The following is a 21,043-nucleotide window of genomic DNA, read 5'->3' as shown; positions in this document are numbered from 1 at the left end:
TTCTTCTGGTTCCGTGGCACCTGGTTGCACCGGGATCTTCTCCTTAGAAGCACCAAAAGACATGTGTCCTATCTTCCAATAGCTGACTGCATCACTCTTTCTCAACCATGGTCTCCCAAGTATGGCTGGGAAACTCCTGCCTATACCTTCAATGTCTACTACATAGAAATTGACGGTGGTGGTCAACCCATTGATAGTGATGGGCAAATCCTCAATGACTCCTAGGGTGGTGAGTCATCGACCATCTGCTACCTTGATTCAAGTGGAGGAACGCCTTGTGCATTTCAGATTCAATTTCTTCATGATTCGGGTCACCATGATATTACATGCAGCTCCCCCATCAACACACACATTTTTGACATGGCAATTATCTATGATATCTACTGTATGTGGGTGCCGATCAATTTCTTCAGAGATAGAAGATACCTCTCATAACTTTTCCTTTTTCTTGCTCCTCCTTGTTGAGAGCCCTTGCTATAGCTCACATCTTACCTTAGGGCTTAATGCTATTAGATGAGGGAGCGTGATGCTCAAAGACCGATGGGCAAGGTCCTGAACGACCGAATAGTTCTCTTGCCCTGAGCCGATGGGAAAATCCGAGGGTGACCACTTACTCCTGCGAGATCTTTTAGTCTTCTCTGTTGGTGGGTCTGCCATCTCAGCATCTGAGGGCTCTAAAAAGGATACTTTCTTCTTGGGGTGGCTTGGTCCACGGTTTGGAGAGGGATCCGAGGTGGTACAACTTCTTTTCCTGAGGTCAAGAATCTCTATGTCAGAATCCTCAGTGCCTGATTCACTTAGAAGATTCACCCTTGGAATATTGGGACATTTTGTGTGATAATGACCCTTCTGGTAGCACTCGTAGCATACAACATTAGCACAGTCTCTTGGAGGGCAGTTGGCTTGATTTCTGATGCCCACCATCTCAAGACGAAGATCATTCAGGGCCTTGTCTAGGTCATTAACTCTAGGTTCTGTTGTAGGGGGGGCCTCTTTAGCTGGAGGGGCCGAGGGAGTAGAAAGGAGGGGGGCTCGTGGGCAAGGCTAGGGAAATCTTTGAGGCAGAGGGTGAGAATATACACCTTGTTGAGGGTAAGCATCTAAGGGAGGACCATACATTTGAGATGGAGGCGGTGGATACATCCCTGATGAGGGATGGGGGTATGCCCCTGAGTTAGACCCCCCAGGTTGTTGTTGCAAGAATCGAGAGGGTTGCGAAGGGACAATCGTCTTCTTTGAAGCGGGGTCAGACTCAACTTTATCAAACTTTTGAGCAATCTCATGTGCTAGCACCATAGTTTCTTGATTCTCCCATTTAAGCTTGAGGCGGAATTCATCATTTGCTCCTACTACAAGGTAGCCCAACACATGCTGAGTCATTCCAGCTCAAAATCTGGCATTGTCCTCCTGCGTGGCAATTAAATGGTCCACGAGCACGGCCGCTCGATCCACATATCGACGCGCCGTCTCACCTTCTGACTGATTCAAGTTTGCCACCTATAGGTACACATTCTCCGGCTCCTCCTCTTTGCCGAAATACTCAATCATCACTGCTGTCAACCTTGGCCAGCTTTGGCAAACATCTTCGGCCTGCTTCTCATACCACACTTGAGCCAAACCCTCTAGAAATGTGGGAAGAACCAATAGCCATCGGTCTTCAGTAAGAAAGTTGAGAGAAACACTACGGCGCTTGAAGGCCACAAGATACTCATTTGGATTTTCTTCCACCCATCCACAAAATACGGGAATGTCAGCCATGCTTAGAAGATGGAAAAGAAAGAGGCAAGACGAGGCTTATCTATGGACAAACAATAGAAAGAGGAAGCTTGAATTGAAAATCGGGTGAAGATACATCCACAAAGCACACATAGGCAGGGTAGGGTGTGACTGGTGTATTGTAAAATACTACATGGGAAGAATCTTCAACATAGAATAGCACATAGACAATCTTAAAAGGACCAACCCTCATGATATCACATCCATCTTTACAAGCGAGGGTTAGAGACATGGTACTACGTGAGGTTGTTCATCAAGGCAAACAAGAATGCCATGACAAATGTCAATAGTTGGAGAGCTTGCACATCACCTTCAGCTTCTTCTAGTTCTTGTAATCGCCATGCTATTTCTTCAAGAGGTGTGCAGTCTGGCATCCTTCTTTTGAGCAATGTCCTTGAGGACCTTTTTGATGATCTTTCGAAGGTGGTAAACTCGTATCAAATATGCCCAACACTTAGTTTCATGATGACCACAACCTTTGCATTCCTTACAAATGATCACCCTCCTTCGTGGCTTGCGACTTTGTTGGGGTGGTGCTTCCACTCGCGTCATGCGTGATTGAAGTACAAGCTTCATGTGCCAAGAAATCAACAACTAGATTTCGAGCTCGAGGGATATGCTGAATTTTTACCTCTTCAAATTGGTTGCAAAGTTCCAATGCTTGTTGATGTCATGAAACCAAGCCTTTGCTCCGCACCTTCCACCTTCCACTAACTTGTCCACACACTAGTTGAGAATCTCCTTGCACCTCCAGTTGCTTGACGTGATGTCCTTGTGGCTTTTGTAGCCCAAAAATGAGTGTCGAGTACTCAGCTTGATTGCTAGTACTTGCAGGTGCAGACTTGCTATAACAATACTCTTCACCACTTGGTGAAGTGAGCTTCACACCCATGCCAACAGACTTGGTTGAAGGTTTGTAAGCTCCATCAAATTGAAGGATCCAAGATGTCATCACACTAGGACTAAAATTCGGACATCCCAAGTTTCTCGATAATCCAAGATAGGTAGAAGGAGAGGGTGGGGAGAATTCAACACTTGAGCCAAACATTCAGCACCAAATAAACTTGCAATCCTTTGTTGATAGTTTATCTTTAGACCAAAAAGAATTACAACTTGAAGCTCAAATAGAGGCACAAAAGGCTGATTAGGTACAAATGGATTCCTTGGTCGAAACATCACCAACCATAGCCGAGGCCTAGAAACCTTTGTAGTGAGATTGAGAATAAACCATTCAAGATGAGCTTATCCACAGGAATTAACAAACAGATGCACCAAATCTCCCCCCAAGCTTGGGGAGCATCCCACCTTTTGATGAAGGACACCCTTTTAATTACCTCTAAAGCAGCAAGTAGCTCAATCACCGCACAATGAGCAGAATTAAAATCAAAGCTCTCCCAGCATATCAATAGTTCTTCACCTTGAACCAACCATGGTGTATTATCCCACCCATCGTCTCCTTAAACAATGCACTGTGTTGAAGGTTCACATGAAGATCAAGACAGAGATCTCACCAATTGGTAGCCGTAATGAGCGGAGGACCAGGCACCAAATCCTTAAACTCGTCGAGAAGTGACATAAACCCTCCTCATGTGGCATGTGTCCACGAAGTGGACTTGGAAAAGTTCCAAATCAGCAATCTAGTAGGAGATGTGAATAGAGCACATGAAATGAAGTACTTTTTCTTTTTACAACAAGAGTAAACTCCCCACGGTTAGAGAGTTAAAGTTCCCGAGATTTCAATATATAAACAAAAATCATTACATTTTCATCACTTCCAACTTGTTGGCCCAATGATAAGTCTCCCTTTTGTGAAGGGGGAGGTCTTGGGTTCAAATCCTACTCTTTAACAAAAAGAGAGGAGAAGAGAAAGAGAATGAGAATGAGAATGAGGAGTGAGAGGGGGGGTGCGGGATCTGCTGTTACAATTTTGCAGAAACACAGGAAAACTGTCAACGACCAGGAGACACAGTAGCCCAGAAAACTATCACGCGGGTGAACACAGTAAACACACGAAGCGAAAAAACTATCGTGTGGGTAAACACAGTAGATGCATGAAGCAAATGCACGCATAGGAACTCAGAAGGAGCACATATGTTAGTTCTAGTTTAGAGGGGCAAAAGTAGAGAATTGTGCACCGAAGAGGCTGTAGAACCACACCTAGTCGTAGGAGTAACAAGTTTTACACTACTAGCCGTGGAGATTTCTATCTACATTCTGTAATGTGATTCATTGCCATCCAATGAGGCTACCTCAACGTGGACAACAATGGAAAGACTCTAACAAGTAGGCAATTGTTTGTGTCCATAGCATCGTTTGTCAAAATCTAGGCAAGCATAGGTGTTAATCATAAGTGTTTCTTATTTCATACATCAGCATGGGATGATCTATCATGTGATTTTGCAGTGACGACAACATTAAAACACAGTCACTCTATGTCTTCCACTCTATATACATAGATATATATATATATACATATATACAACACTCTACGTCTTCCACATGGACGACAACAAAAAGACTCTATCAAATAGGCTATTGTTTGTGTGCTAAGGGAATGGCAAAAATCTTGTTGTTCTAAAAAATGAAGAGCAGGCATGGATGAAACCTCAAAGCAACAACAAAAGTCCTAGACAAATACCAACACAGGTAGATGATGCTAAGGCTCACACAAGGAACAAAACTCTACAATGAAAAAAAACCAACATGGGCAGATGCCACATGTTTCAACATGGGTAGAGAATATTACCCAGCAAAATACCAATGCAAGCTTGTCAGTCAATGCTACCACAATAAACTTGTCAATCAATGCCACTAGTGGAGTTCAAAGCATCAACTATTGGGTTGCTAGATTGTTCAACTTTGTTTATACAAGTAACACAACTCGTCTATGATGGGTAAGAGACCTGCTCCACTGGGTCTCTAAATGGATTTAATTTCAAGTTTCAAGACCCCTCCACTTGCTTAGCTTGGCTCTAACCCCATGATTAAGATAAATGAGTGGCCATTTGATGTTGATGAGAGGCAAAGCATTTGCCTACAAACCCACCTAGGGCAAGTATTGACTCAAGCAACTAAATAATAATGTACTACTCGGAAAGATTTCTTAGTTTTCGACTTCCTTAGGGCACAATGGGTTCCATTTGATTCAATTAACAATTCAACAAATTCTTAGTTTTCCTTCTACTTGCTGTATGCACATTTCAACAACCCAAACCCTAGTTTTAAAAAAACCCAAAAATCTCTTTGGGGCATTTGAGTATAGAAAGTATCATACAATATAACAACACACCCAACAAATTTATATTCTCCTTCCATACTATGATAAAACAACATGTTTGATATTTTGGGCATTGGCTGAACCCCTTGTTGTCAATAGTCGTAGACTAATGCAGCACTTTTCCCATCGTTATTGGCCACACTGTATCTGACTGGACAAATCCATGGTGTTTTTTCCAACCCACAACATCATCTTTTTCTATCGCCTTTTTGTCGACACACACCATATTTATTTATTTATGAATATCTATATCTATATATGTATATTTATATTTATGAATATATATTTTTACTTATTTATGTTTGTGTGTGTGTGTGTGTGTGTGTATCACACACCATATTTATTTATTTATGAATATTTATTTCTAAATATGTATATTTATATTTATGAATCTATACATTTATTTATGTTTATGTGTGTGTGTGTGTGTGTGTGTGTGTGTAGATATATATACATGTTTATATTTATTTCTATATATTTGTGGTAGTCCTCTCTCTCTCTCTCTCTCTCTCTCTATCTCTCTCTCTCTCTCTCTCTCTCTCTCTCTCTCCCCCTCCCTCCCTCTTCTGATGCACAGTCTGTTGTGCAATCCAGCAGCATAGTCCAGTCGCTACCACATGTCTCCAAGGGATCACTCCATCCTGAACCTCCTAATACCTCCACTGAATGAATACACACATACACACACATATATATGTGTGTTTAAGTATTAATATATATATATATAATACATAATATACATAATTAAACATGAAATGAATGAATAAATAAATTTGTTTGTTTGTTCTCTCTCTCTCTCTCTCTCTCTCTCTCTCTCTCTCTCTCTTTGTGTGTGTGTGTGTGTCTATGTGTATTTATCCAATTGTTAATCTGCCACTCCGCCTGACCACCGTGTCATTTGTAATCTTCTATGGTGCCACATCATCGATAGTTGTGATAGATTGTCAATTGGATAAACACACACACACACACACCCAAACCTCCCATGAAGCTCCCTCTTGCTCTCCCCGAACCTCCAAAATTGCACCACGTTGAAACCTCTCCTTAAAGAATAGAAATATGTATGTGTGCTATATAACCAACTTTGAAAGCCCTTTTATTCTTTTCAACATATTTTTATAAAGCGTTCATATGATTTTCAACATGGTCAAAAGTTTATCCAAAAAGCTTGAAAATCTTTAACATGTTTTAATGGTTCAGGTCAATTTGAATCAATGGCCCATAATTGTACATGTGGCTCAATGAGCTCTCACAAGGCCCAAACTTTCTCTTGGGCTGCCTACAATGCCCTTGTGGCAATTGTAATGGAAAATTTTTTGTCTCAATCATTTTAAGGACTTGAGTTTTATTCATGCTTCATTGAATTCCACATATGGTTGTTCTTGTTGGTTCCTTTTTGTGTATAAAGCATGCCTTTGCTTTTCTAGTGGCACACTTTGTGTCCAACTTTTGAGTCTACTCCCCTTCCTCATTCATCAAAAGTAAAGGGCAAAAGACTTATTCTTCCAACACCATGTTATTATGCATTGCCTACCTTGTATTGTGATGTAATGGTCAATTGTATGTGGAAAATTAAGTGGTTTCTAATTTTGGATCTCTCACCACATGTTAGATCCTTATGAGATGCTGGATCCTTATGGGATGGCTTTTGTTTAACCGTAATATTTTCTTGATGTCTACCTTGAAAGCTAAAGCCTGTGCTAACGAGCATTCAAACACCTTACTTCTTAGGTAGTTGATACTTTATCCTACATTTCATGGTTATGTTTTGAATGTTTAGTGGTGGTGACTCCTTTTTCTCAAGGATTACCAAACTGAGTGCCTATGTTTGAGCAAGGACTTTCATTGATTTTCACACTTTAGTTCATTGATTAATGTTGCAACAGTAGCAAGCATTGTTGACTTTTATAGTTGATGTCCAACCCTTTGCTCTTGCATGAAAACAATAACATAATTTCCACATTGCCCCGCAAGGACTTCATTCATATTCTTGGCCCATTAGTAGTCCCTAACAGACAAGGTGTAATTGTTTATGTCTATCTTCCTTTACTAGTTCTCTTGCTTGCCTTAAAAGGTTTACCCTTCAACAATTGCTCATGAACTTTGAAGTTCTTTAGCAAAAAGCAATGGCTACTATAGTTTTATGGTGGCTGACTTTTATGGTTGATGTCCTACCCATTATTGAGCAAGGAATTTTGTTGATTTTCATATTCTAGTTCAATTATTTATGTTTCCAAAGTAGCATGCAATGTTAGCTTTTATGATTGATCTCCTACCCATTTCCATCACAAAAACATTGTAATGGAGTCTCCACATTGCCCCGCAAGGAATTCATTCACATTCTTGGCCCATAGTGGTCCTTGGCAAACCATGTAAAATTCTTTAGGTCTATCTTCCTTTATTAGCTTTCTTGGTTGCCTTAAAGAGTTTCAATTCCCCATGAGATTTAAAGTTCTTTAGTCAAGAAAGGTCAGTAATAGTTTCATGGCTAACTTTTCTTGGTAATGTCCTTCCTATTATTTAGTGAATAATCCTTGCTCTCACATAGAAATAACAATATTGCACTATAGATTAAAATTCACACCCAAAAAATCAACTAGACCAATGGGAATATATGCAAAGTCAATTGATTCTACCCAAAATATAGTCCTCTATAAATTTATTTGGACTACAATATCTCTAAATATAGCCTGTGTTTTTTTTGTGTGATTGATGTCTTGCTTTTGATATCTATAAAGTCAAAGGAATCAAGGATAGAAATGCGAGCAGTTAGTTTTCCTACATTCAAACAACAATACTCCCTTGAAGATTAAAAGTCCAAAACAACTTGCATCCAAATCATTGGGAATAGGTATGAATCAATTCATTATCTTCTAATCTTTTATGGTCCATACACAAGTATCTCTCATCCATTTTTGTAAAATGTCACTGTTCACATGATTTTTTTGAACACAAAGGTATGCATGCGCATGTAGAGAAGCATGGGTCCTTAGCATGTATATTCACTATTAAAAGTGCAAATTTTGATTATTTAGTTATGTAGACTTTGACGCCATGATATATTTCCAAAATTACATTGTAGATATCTTAGAACTATAGTTTTTTTTTTCACAAATCTTCTCCAAAAATAAGTCAATACATCCTCATACTCATTAGTATTGTTGGTCAAAATATATCCTATGCACTCTCAAAATTCAACCAAGTCTGTTGCCAATACTTGGTTGATTACAATGAGAAGCTAGGGCTTGGAACAATTCAACCTTTGTAAGAGCTGCATGGTGCATGAACTCATGCACTTTGTCACTCAATCCCAAAACATCAATGAAGGTGAAGTAGATGTGTTTGCAAGGAATATACATCCCTTTCATTTCATCTTGTTGCATGAAGTCCTCGTAAGAGCACCATGGAAACTCTGATATTGTTATAGTGTATGTTAGGCCCTTTGCAATAGAACTCTCTATACATGCATGGAAAAGATGCATTTTGTTTGGACTTATTATCTTCTTGTGCCCCACCTTAGCCTTCAAACACTGAGCATTTTGAATCCTCTCTTGAAAATATTTACTCAGCTTGGATCTCCACTTCACCATTTGATTGTCCCTTTGGCCAGTGCAAACACGACTCATTGTTGCAACACTCCTTGGCATGTGTGCTCCTCAAGCAGAAAACCTACTTACTACAACTGCTCCTTTTCATATTTCTTAATGGAAGTCCAATGGAAACCTTCTACACCCTAGGCAAATGACTAGGCACACTTAGGATAAACTGATCAACACTCGATGTATGGGCTACAAAGGTATTGCAAAACCACACAAATGGGTTGTTAATACTATTATGATGTTGTCTTCTCCCTTTGAAGCAAGGTGCAGGGACAACGCCAATTGCACTTTGACCTTATGCATTATGAGTGCTTCACAACTAGCCTTTTTTTTAGCAACAATGAATCCAAATCATGTCACTCACTACATGGTTCTATTATTTTTATTGCCCAATATCATGAACAATAGTCACCAACTAGTTGCTTGTTGATAACATCAATGTATTCTAGCCTATGACTATCATGCCTCATCATTATAGCAGGAGGGGCAGAGCCTCTTCTCCCTCTAATCTAGGTTTTTTCCACTGATGTCCTTTTCATTTCAAGTGTTTAAAGGCTAGTTTCTTCTATAACATTGTGGGCTATATCAACAATCCTTTTTGTTGACAATTGCTAGAACCTCCACTCATCTTCCTCTCCCTCAGTTTGTCAAGATAGGTCTAGTTCCCAAATTTTTGCATGTCATGTAGGCATTGTAGTGTGCACTTTGTAGTATAGACATTGCCAAGTATGTAGCATGGGCCTCATATAAGCTTATGTATTTGACATATCCCATGAGCAACCCTCATGCTAGAATGCTCAACCTCTGTTAAATTCATAGCAAGTCAAATACACTATCTTTTTTTTATTCTAGAATGATCCCCCCCATTGGGAAACCCATATATCCTACCATGCCTAACCAATTCCCAAGGTCAAGCAACTCATCATCTTTCACATGGATAGGTGTCCACCATTTCTTCAGAGCCTCTTTACAAATATTTGCACCAGCCTCTATTGTTTCTCTCCTCTAATTTCTACACAACTAGTTATGCTCTCCTTGAAAAAGTGGCATAATGCATCTCCTTGTTGCTCTATCATGCTCGTTTACCAATGAAACCCACATGTCCCCTCTTTACCTTCCATTACATTGCCAAGTCCACCATTATATACTATTCTAACTGCCAGCCAATTTGCACCTATGCCATCCCCATGAAGCCTCTAGATTCTAGCAAAGGAACCCATTCTTTATTATTTGCTAATTAATGAGCTACCAAAACTTTATCTATGCACCATTGTCTCAAGATTGATTTTACATGTAGAAATTGTAAGGAGCTCTTCGATAATGCCCATACTCATGGGCGCCCATGGTAGACCATCCACCTAACTTAGTGGACATGATCAAAGTGCAACCATTGTTGTCCCAAGATACCACCTAGCCTCATTTTGTTCACCAAGTCAAGTCCCAATCTTGGACCAATAGTACACATCTTAAAGACATGATTTAATGATCATCCAAGCATTGTCAAGGAAAATGGATTCTTTGCAAAAATGGATATAATATGCAATGGTGTTTTAAATCTAGCAAAGAATCAAGCCCACCATCCATGCCTTCCATTCCATGTCTACTTGAGGGCATGGGTCTTTCAATTGTCTTTCTTTGCGACAATGGTGTAATAGTCTCAAGAACCTGTTCAAAACCAAGCTCATCCAACTCTTTTGTGGCCTCTTCTTTTCCAACAATTGACATTACCATGACAATATCTTTCGAACACCAACTTTGATATTTTTGCAATCTTTTGGGCACATTGTAACACCATATCATCCACTTGCCTTTTTTTTCTAGACTACTACCCTCATCTACCAGATGCTCATGAACTCCCACGTGCATAGCACACCTTGTAGTTTGTTCATGATCATGCAGAATGCTATAGTAAATGTGAGCATTACATTCTGCAACACACACTGGAATCTCACCACATGAATGCAAAGTAAGGTACCACATTCTCTGTCAAGTGGACCCACTAGACATGTGCGATAGGAAACACTTGTGGAACCTGCAAATCCTTGAAAAGCACAGCAACACTCTTCGAAAATACACACAAACTCTCAAAACTCACAAATGGAAGAGACAGAACAAGCATGCTGGGTACAATCTCCCCCCATAGGAGTGGTGCTCTCCTTCCACCTCCTGTGTATTTATGTATATTTCTCAAAAAGCTTCCGAGCAAAAATCATACAAAAGCCTTTGTGCTTTCCTCCATGCACCCTTTTACAAAAATCCCATCCACCTTCTAGAATAGCTGGCTTTTTCTAAAAATAAAGCTTTTTTCTAACTTTAGTTTATACACTTAGCGAAGCCACTAATATTCCAAAATTCAAATATGTACATAAGCTTTTGTAATATCAAAAATTAGGCATAAGCCTTATTCATCCCCACATCACTGGAGTTGCGCCTATGTGCCCAAAATATGGCGAATCATGCTTGCCAGATGCCTCGCCCGATCAATTACTCTTCCCCTAATTCACACGATCAATAGTAATGAAATATTTCAAGCATAAGATAACCTTGGAATTAATCACCACAATCAATCAACCTTTCAATATTATAGCAACAAGAAATAAATCATAGATGAATGGTGCACACATACAACACATACCATCTCATGGTGCACCTGATGCTACACATGAATAAAATCGTACGGATGGTGCACCCATGCTACACATACCATCATCACGTAAGTGATGCACACAATGCTACACACTCATATACCCTGCAGCCATATATCTAGCCATGTAGGAGCACACATGCATCACTACGAAACAGCGAGCACACATGCATCAGCTACACGATAAAAATGCTGGATCTCACTAAACTAAATACTGAAGGATTAAATTAATGGAATAATTCCAATTCTCGTAACATCCCTCTTGCTTGAAATCGCAATTGCCCTCAATTGCTTGACAAAAAAGTGTTAATACATCAGGGTACTGGCAAAAATATCACTCAGGCATCCACTTAGCATCCTCAATGGAGTGGTTCTTAAATGTAAGAAGATAAGTAGGATACGAGTTTCTACGTCTTGTTTGAGTGATTTGTTGATCAATGATCTGGTCTGGCTCTAAGACTTGGGTCTCTCCTTGAAGCAATGCTGCATTGTTTAAAATAGGTCGAACTGGTGGGTCTCCATGGAAAGGTTTCAAGAGGTGCACATGAAAAGAATTATGAACTTTCCAATCGGGTGGTGATTCGAGCCAATAGGCATTGTCATTAATGTGCTCCAAAACTTTAAAGGGACCATAGGATGTAGGGGCAAACTTAACTATAGGGTGTGTCTCAACTTAAGTCTATGCTTCTCAATATGTAACATGACTACCTTCATCAAATACAACTTTCTTTCTACCCTTGTTTGCACGCACAATATACATAGCTTGAGCATGGGATTTAGGGGCAAACTTAACTACAGGGTGTGTCTCAATACTCTTAAGTCTGTGCTTCTCAATATGTAACATGACTAGGTCACCTTCATCAAATACAACTTTCTTTCTACCCTTGTTTGCATGTGTAGTATACACAGCTTGAGCGTGCTCGATATTCTTTTTTATAGTAGCCAAAATGCTAGAGAAATCTTTAGTAAATCGATCTACAGCCTCTACGAGGCTTAAGGTGGGTTAATGGAGTAGAAATGGTTTTTCCATATACAATTTGGAATGGAGATTGAAACTTTGGGAATGTTGAGTAACATAATGGGATGGATTTTGAAGAAACCCACATGTAGAGTAGACTTCTTTATGAAAATTCCCTTATGATCCTTCTTACAACTTTACTTAATAGGGGGTGACATTGAAAACCCTCTCTCAAACAAGCTTCATGAAAGGGTTTCTCCAAAGAAACCTTATTGTAGCAAGCTATCAAGGTAGTTTTGCCAATAGCAAAACCCCTTTAAAGTAGGTCTTCCAAGGTAGTTTCACTGGTAAAACTACCATGGACAACACTTTCAAAAGTGGCATAACTTTCACATCCAATGTCCAAATATAGTCATTCAACCACTCAAATTGATCAAAGAACCCATTTGAGTACATATATGGGGTTATATTTTGGAAAATCTTGCACATATGTATTAAATATTACATGTATTTGATGAGAGTGATATATAAGCCCGGATTTATACTTATTTATAATAATTTAAACTTCGTTAGAAACATATCCATAAATATCTTGATATTTATGCTATTTAAACACTAGAAAGATTTTGTCATATTGATATCAATGTGTTTAATAAGTAATTATATATGTATTATATTATTACATTGAGAGTGATTATGAGGGATATTTCTTAAAGGACTTATTTTTCAACACTTTTTCTAGGTAATAATAGGGGGATATTCTGTATATTTTTATGATAAAGGGATCTAGTTCTAGTGAAAATAAAAGTGTAAAAACCATGTTTCCTAAAGAAATACAATTTTCTAAATCTCTTGAAAGACATGCTCAGATAAACTTCCTAATAGGTTTTTGCTTGTAAAATTGCTGCATCCCCATATCCTCCTCCTCCTTCCTCCTCCCTTCCTCCCTTCCTCCTCCTCCTCCCCTCTATTTCTCCTTATTGAATATTGGCTCTTGGACTACTCACCTATTTACATTCAATGACTATAACAATGATGACACTGATATATCTGTAGGTGACAAAAAGCCTCAGAAGCCTACACACCCTACACACCCTACACATCCTGCAAATTCCAAGGAGATGTGGCAATAGAGGATGCTATGAGTGTGGACAAAATCAAGTTTCCCTTGTGGCTTTTATTTGTGCAATTTATTCATGGTGCTTGAAACATGTGAGTGCTCTATTCATGGCTAGTAAGGTGGGAATTCCTCTAGTATGTCTATTTTGCTAGGGAGTACATTGGATAGCCAGGACCACGTTATCACCTTTAGGACATAGGTTGAAATTGATTGGGTCTACCTGTATATGTGAAAACATAGATATGCAAGTGACTGCTTATGACACAATCTAATTCAAGCTAAGGAATATTTGGGACTTCCAAATCTTTGTTTTTTCCTAGAAGGATTGAATGTTGATGTAGTAGCACTTAAGTCTGCCTCCAATTGATTTTCAAAGTGAATTGGACTCCATCGATTTCCTCTAGTAGCATAACTCCTATTGGATTCATATTTTTAACTTTGTGAGTCCTTTGACATAATATTTGATCCTATCCTTATTATGGATTTTGGCATTGTAGGGCAGAACTAGGTAACCTTCCTTGATATCTTTATCTTTGAGGTTTTTGTCAAACCATGCCTTTCTTCTTCATTTTTCTACTTTGATGGCATGGTAGGTCACTAACCTTATTTCTATATGCTTCTCTAATTGATAGAGCCTTTCTTGAAGGGACTCTTGATCTCCCATGTGTTCTTACACTACTATCCTATGCCAATCTTGAGTATGCCCATAAGGATGCATTTAGCTTTTTACCCCAATCAAATTGCTTTGGTTCCACTATCTTGGTGATGAGGACAATGCATAGTATTTTGTTGGTGGACTCTGCTTTCCATTACATTGGTGATCATAGGCTTTGCTTTTTCTATGGATAACCATAAAGCCATTCAAAAGTTCCTTGACTGCTCTCTGATAAAATATGTGCCTCTTATAACACAATTTCAATGGGTCATCCATCCTATGTAATCACATTTTCATATAAGATCTTTGTTGTGCTTTTTGCAATTGCTTTTCTTACTTCTTTAGCTTCAACCCACTTGTGGGAAGTAGTTTGTAGCCATAATAATGTAGCTTGCCTATGTTCTCTTTGTAGTTGTATGTATGGTTCCCACAAAATCAATCTCCCATCTTTGAAATGGTTTCTGTGCAAGGGGTTGAAGTCTTCGTGTTGTGGTTCACTTGTCCTTTTTGAGTATTGTGGGGTGGTTGAGACTCAATATATATCAATTTTTCTCTATGGCTTAGATCATTTCTCCTTTCTCTCTTAAGGCCATGGCTTCCAACTCAATCCTCAGTGGTGGTGCGATCCTTGGTGTGCTATGTTTGTGCTCTTTGTCTGTGTGCAGAGTGTACTGGAGGGATGGAGTGAAGACGAGTGGTGAGGTACACAATGTTGTGAGGGCAAGCAGTGATCTCGTGATTGATAGAGGCTTCTTATAGTCTGAGCATCAATCCAACCATTGGGATTAAAACTAGTTGTAGGCAAACGGCGATGAATGTGGTTGGGAATCTCCAGAATGTATTCCAAGGTTTTGCAAAAGATAGTACTTTGGCAACGATGTGGACAATGTTTCCTCGCATGCATGCATCATCTTGTTATAGTTCCTGGATCAATGTGCCTTGGATGTTGCATTCCACTCTAGAATATGGCTCGACTAGTGGGCCAATTAATGGTACAATCTTCACCTAGAGTGTGTATGTTGGCATCCCAACGGTGACATCATGCTATTGCATAGAACTTGGGACAAGAAAAATATATTTTTCATCTTTTGACAAGTCTTGACAAACGTTGTGCAAGGGTTTTGCCCTTACGGAACGTTCCCATGGTACTTTTGGAAGAGAAGATAGGATCTTGAGTTGGAGCTACTTCCGTTGGATTAGTGCACATCCTCTAAGATGATATTCTTCTTGTAGAGCGGCCATAAGATCTTGGTAAAACATGGTCATGCATTGTAGTGGGGATTCATTTATTGTGTCATCCATTTCCTCATCGATTTGTACTAGCAATTGGAGTTCAAGCTTTGAGATTGTAACCTTGTGGAAGTTCAGCTCATAAGACTTCTCCTCCTTATACTTATGGTAGATTGATGTATATGCACCCTTAATCTTTTCCATCTATAAGGTGACATGTTCTTGTTGAGGAATGGATTCATTGGTACTTGACCATTGCTCCAAGTTGGGCTTTAGTATTGGTTGCTTGTAAATTGGTGGTGAGCTATTATTTGAGTAGAAGGCATTCACTTATGAGCTCCTCAACACAAAAGTGTGTGCCATTAGAGACTTGGATCTCTGCAAGATTTTCCTAGACATCCTAGAGTTCTTCTTCTTTTTGGACTAGTGTGAGCCTATCTTGTAAAAGTTCCACTGTTTGCTGAGCATGAACTAAGGTGAAGTGGTCATTGGTGGTCTGTAGGATTGTTGTAGCATGAACTACCCTACTGATTGTTGGTAAACTGAAAGGAAAGGAAAGAGTGGACACAAACTCAGAATACTTGCATTACTTGCTTGTAGAATGAAGAAGAGTGAGGTCCTTAAGTAGGCACCTCATACATGCTCACTGACATCACTGATGACTTCAGAGCTCCACAATCATCTCCTCAATCAGCTCCTAGATTCTCTCAATCATCCTATGTGGCTCTCCACCACCTAACTGTGCTTGTGGGCACCTAACTGTGCCTCTAGCACTCACACATAGAAACATAAGGTGTGCCTGAGGCATACACCTTGAGATATCCCAACAAACCCCCCCTCAAGGGAATGCCTCAGGCTATGTCAAGGATACATCTAGTCTCATAGTTTCTCATGCCATCTCATGGTGGTCAAGGATAAATCTATGGCTAGGTTCTCATGCTAGCAAGGGTTCCCATGGGTGTAAGGTAAACAAAAGGGATACAAAAAGACCTTCCAATGGTTATCTCCCCTGCATGTACATGCACACAATGTCTGCAGGAGGTACCATGGAGCAAAACATACACATGGCCTACATCATAAGGTGACCAGAGGTGTTTACAAAACACACAAAACACAATAGTTTATTTTCATTCATTTTGGAGGACTATCCAGGCTAAGTACCTTGACATAAAAAGAGAGATCTGGAGCATACATAGAGATGTTTTAAAATGCATAATCTTCAAAGGATGCCTCATCTTGTGGAGGTTCATTAACTGAAAGTAGATTTGCATTTTCTGTCTTTGCTTTGGCTCTGCAAAACTTCTCATTATGGTTGTTCTTGCCACAGTGCTTGCATGGATTAATTTTGAAGCAGTCCTTTGAAAGGTGATTTGTGTTTCCACAGTGATTGCAAGGGGTATACTTGCCCTTCTGGACTTTTACAGCATAAACAGTGTCATTGCCTTTCCTGAGCTCCATATGCCTTTCTTCTTCTTGGAGAGCAGAGATAATACCTTCAAGATTAGGATTAGGAAGATTTTTCAAAGTGGTAACTATGTGATCATAATCTTCAGGCATACTCTTAAGTAACACTGCCATAGCATCATCTGGAGTAATAGGAGAGTTGATAGAAGCTAATTGAGTCATAAGACTCCGCATATAGTTGACATGAGCTGCTAAAGTAGTACCACTAGCCATCTTCAATTCAAAGAAAGAGATTTTAAGTGATAGTTTAGAGATGTGAGAGCTAGCACCAAAAATCATGTCAAGCTTCTGCCAAGCTTCTGAAGGAGACTCCAAGTCAGAGATATGGTGAATATAATCATCTCCTAAAGCAAGAGCAATGATACCATATGCTTTTTCTTCTCTAGCTGGATCCCTTGCCGGTCGTGTCGAGTTGAGGATTCTCCAGCATTGGAGGCCGTAGAAGAAGCGGTAGGAGTCGGTTTGACAAGTCCCCATAAGTTCTCCCTCATCAATGCAAATTTCACCTTCATCTACCATGTGTGGAAGCCCTTTCCATTGAACTTCTCTAGATTCAATAGGGTAGCCATGAGAGGGTCTAACCCAGATATTGGGCAGTGTCTATCTCTCTTACAAGGCAAAAAATAACTGAAAGACTTCCAAAATATGAGCACTTGATGTAGCAAAGACTAGTGACCAATATTCAATCAATGATGCTTCTTCTTACATGCTTCATAGAAGTGGCTAAAATGAATACTTTCCAATCAAAACCAGGTCTAGTAATTCAAAACAAAACTGAAGCCACACTTGTATTGAAGTTATTGAAAGTTTCAAAAAACCAGAAATGCTAGAGTAGCATTTTATGTAGCATCATCTTCAAAAACTTGTCCAAAACTGTCAAAACCAAAAGACTGAACTTGGAGGGCTTGTAGCTCACTCTTCAAAGCAAGGAAAAGAGGGCTTCCTGAAGCAAAAGAAAGCTCATATACCAGAGAGGGTCCAGCACAGAGGTTGGACGAAATGGTGTGCACTTTTGCCCGGGGGAGTTGCTACAGGCTGAACCTGAGTTTTGACGATTTCTCCCTCGTTACTGAACCAAATGAGCTGAAAAATGGCTCAAAATCTTCGTCTTGAGGTCGCCCATCTACTCCTAAGAGGGCTCAGGCAATGGCGGAGTAGGCAGGGAGTATTGAGCAATAGAAGAAATGGCAAAAAATGCACTGTTTGGGGAATGGCAGCCAACACAGACGTTTTTTCTTCAATTGCTTGCAGGTGGAAGTTCGCCCATACTAGAGGAGTTTCCAGCTCAAAGGGTTTGGGCAAGGTCGTTTGTAGGTGGAGAACCAAGCTCTCAAAGATTTTGGGAAGAAAGAGGAAAATGGAGAAGAAGAAGATGAAGAAGAAGATGATGATGTGGCAGAAATGGGCTCAAGGGGGATCAAAGGGCTCTGATACCATGTTGGTAAACTGAAAGGAAAGGAAAGAGTGGACACAAACTCAGAATACTTGCATTACTTGCTTGTAGAATGAAGAAGAGTGAGGTCCTTAAGTAGGCACCTCATACATGCTCACTGACATCACTGATGACTTCAGAGCTCCACAATCATCTCCTCAATCTGCTCCTAGATTCTCTCAATCATTCTATGTGTCTCTCCACCACCTAACTGTGCTTGTGGGCACCTAACTGTGCCTCTAGCACTCACACATAGAAACATAAGGTGTGCCTGAGGCATACACCTTGAGATATCCCAACACTGATAGCTATATTTGGTCTTGCTAGTGGGTGGAAGTCATGTCAAGCACTACTTTCTCTTGATTTTGGAGATCTTGGCTCATCTACACTTCTTCAACTTCTTTCTTGGCTATTTGGTCCTGAAGTGATGTGACCTCTATGAAGTCAATATCTAGACAAGAAGTCAAGAGGAGGATGGGAACTCTCAAGGCTTTCCATGCACATTCACCAAGCACAAATCACTTAATACATAAGCGATGGAGGAGACCAAAGCTACTCAAAGAAAAATACCTCCTTGAGTATCTACAAGCACCATCTACCTTTAGGATGCATTCGACGTTTGATGTGGTACCTCATCGCTATAGGTGGCATGACACGAAACATGATCCATACAAGGAAGATGCTCCTCATAATTGGCCCCTAATAAATAAATACTCCAAGGTCAAATGGGCAGTCCAAGAAACACTCATCAAAGCCTTGGACAAACATTCCAAGAAACACTCATCAAAGCCTTGGACAAACATGCAACATGAATGTGAGATAGCAATGATAAAACAGTCAAAGGAAAGTGCCAAATAGAGTGAAGCTGTAGAAGTAATCATGAAAGTTTCCCTCATAATTGATGAGCATCTTCCTAGCTCAGCTTCAATCCATACAAACAAAGAGATGCTCAAACTACTAGTCGCCTCTTTTAACGAGCCATATCGCTTGCTGAGTCGTATTTGCGTTGATTTGAAGAAATGGTTGATACTCGCTTCTTAAATACTGAGCAAAAACACTATGGAGTTCAAGAACAACAAGGAAAAGAGATAAATTAAGCTTAACCAATCCATTACCAACAGTAACTTTACTACAATCCTTGGGTAATGTCAACTGCATCACAATGCCAACTACAAAATCAACCATAACCCAAGAATGGATAGTTGAATTGGTCCAGAGGAGTTGTTAACCCTATGGCAGCAAGGGCTAGAAGCACAATTCACAGCAATCAAGATGAGACCATTGTGTGTCTGGAGTAGCGACAAGTTCTGCTTGTAATATCTTGAGCTTCTTCCTCCGTCCTCTCCCTCAACCTCATTCCTCCTTCTCATTCCTTTACCCCCTGAAGCCATCAAGGAGACTAGCTCTCCACTCCCCAATGTTGAAGTCCTCTTAAACCCTACAACCCTCTCTCAACCTTGAACTCCTATTTATCTTTCTCAACCCCATCCCCCTCCTAAACCTTGCAACCCCTTTCTAAACCCTATGGAGGTGAGAACCGCTAACAATCCTTGTGATCATTCCCTCTTTTTCACGTAAGTGCATACTAGAGCTACTTTCCATGCTTCAACCTACACGTCTCACCAAAATACAACCCGAGGACCTATGCTATATTTGTGAGAATCTATGCTACAATGAGAAACGAGACGATTGTAGGTGACCAACACCGCCCAAAACTGGAAATGAAAGAAACAGGGACAATAGAAATGTTTGCCAAGATTGCTTGGTGCCATGGAGAAATGACACACTGTTTTGTGGCCTTTGACCATGTGCTTTACTTGCGCTCATTACATAGGAAATGACTACTTCTTCATGTAGGGAGTTTTGCATAGTAGATTCCATACATCACTTCATCTCCAGTGTTGAACACATTACCTCAACCATCCTTGACTTGCTCTAAGAGGATAGTTTTGAGTCACTTGCACAGCACCATGTAATAGTACTCATCATTGTTGTTTTTAGGGGACGTGAGTAATGCAAAATGGTCATCAATCTCAAAAATATTAGCCAGCTAGTCTCTATCCATTGAGAGTGTTATATCAATGGTTTTCTGTATTATCTCTTCCATCTCCCAATCATAGTAAATTTGAACCATGATGATACATTGATCATTATGCCAATTCATCGAGTGGATTTCATTTTGCCACTTTAAAAGTGTCGTTCTCTGCAAAATCTACAACTAACACCACCGCATCCTCTGCAAAAAAATTGATGCACTCTTCAAATTGAGAGTGCTTCGAATAACTACAAAAATTGTGGGTGATAAAACATCTTAGTGGTGTGAGGTTTGTGGGAATGATGGTGGATGGAGTTGTTTCCTTTGATTCTCTTCTTTTCATTCTCAATGACATACTCATAGGTATTCCACCTTATCAATGCAGAGTTTGCATCATTCAAGTTACATGGGAAAAAGAAAGGTATTTGACGTTCTTGAGATCGTAATGTAAGAAACCAAGATTGTGCCATTGAACATCCTCTTTCTTTAGACATACTTATGATCTCCATCTTTTAGACATAGAAAAATAGGCACTAGTGTTGGCAGCACAAGCCTCTTCCCCTTTTGGCCTAGAAACTTTGCATAAGCAATCATGCATAGCTCCATGCAATGACGTTATATCGTGTCTCATGGTATTCACTTGCTAATTGCAATAAATCTATCCTTGATAAACGTCGCATTAATATTCATTTCCTTTAGTTTTTTTAACCAAAAAGGGATTAAGATTCTAAAATGCATGGAAACCAATGTTTATGAGGGATCAAAGTCCTGAACTTCATGAAGAATTCTACCTATATAGTCAATAAGCAAGAAAGGGTTAGTGCAGTGAAGAGAACAACTAGTATGACTCTTA

Source organism: Dipteris shenzhenensis, chromosome 25 (assembly GCF_047967505.1).
Source record: "Dipteris shenzhenensis isolate YYH24624 ecotype China chromosome 25, Dip_SZ_1.0, whole genome shotgun sequence".
Classification (NCBI taxonomy): Eukaryota; Viridiplantae; Streptophyta; class Polypodiopsida; order Gleicheniales; family Dipteridaceae; genus Dipteris; species Dipteris shenzhenensis.
The sequence above is the reverse complement of the archived record's forward strand: the minus strand, read 5'-3'. Positions refer to the sequence as shown.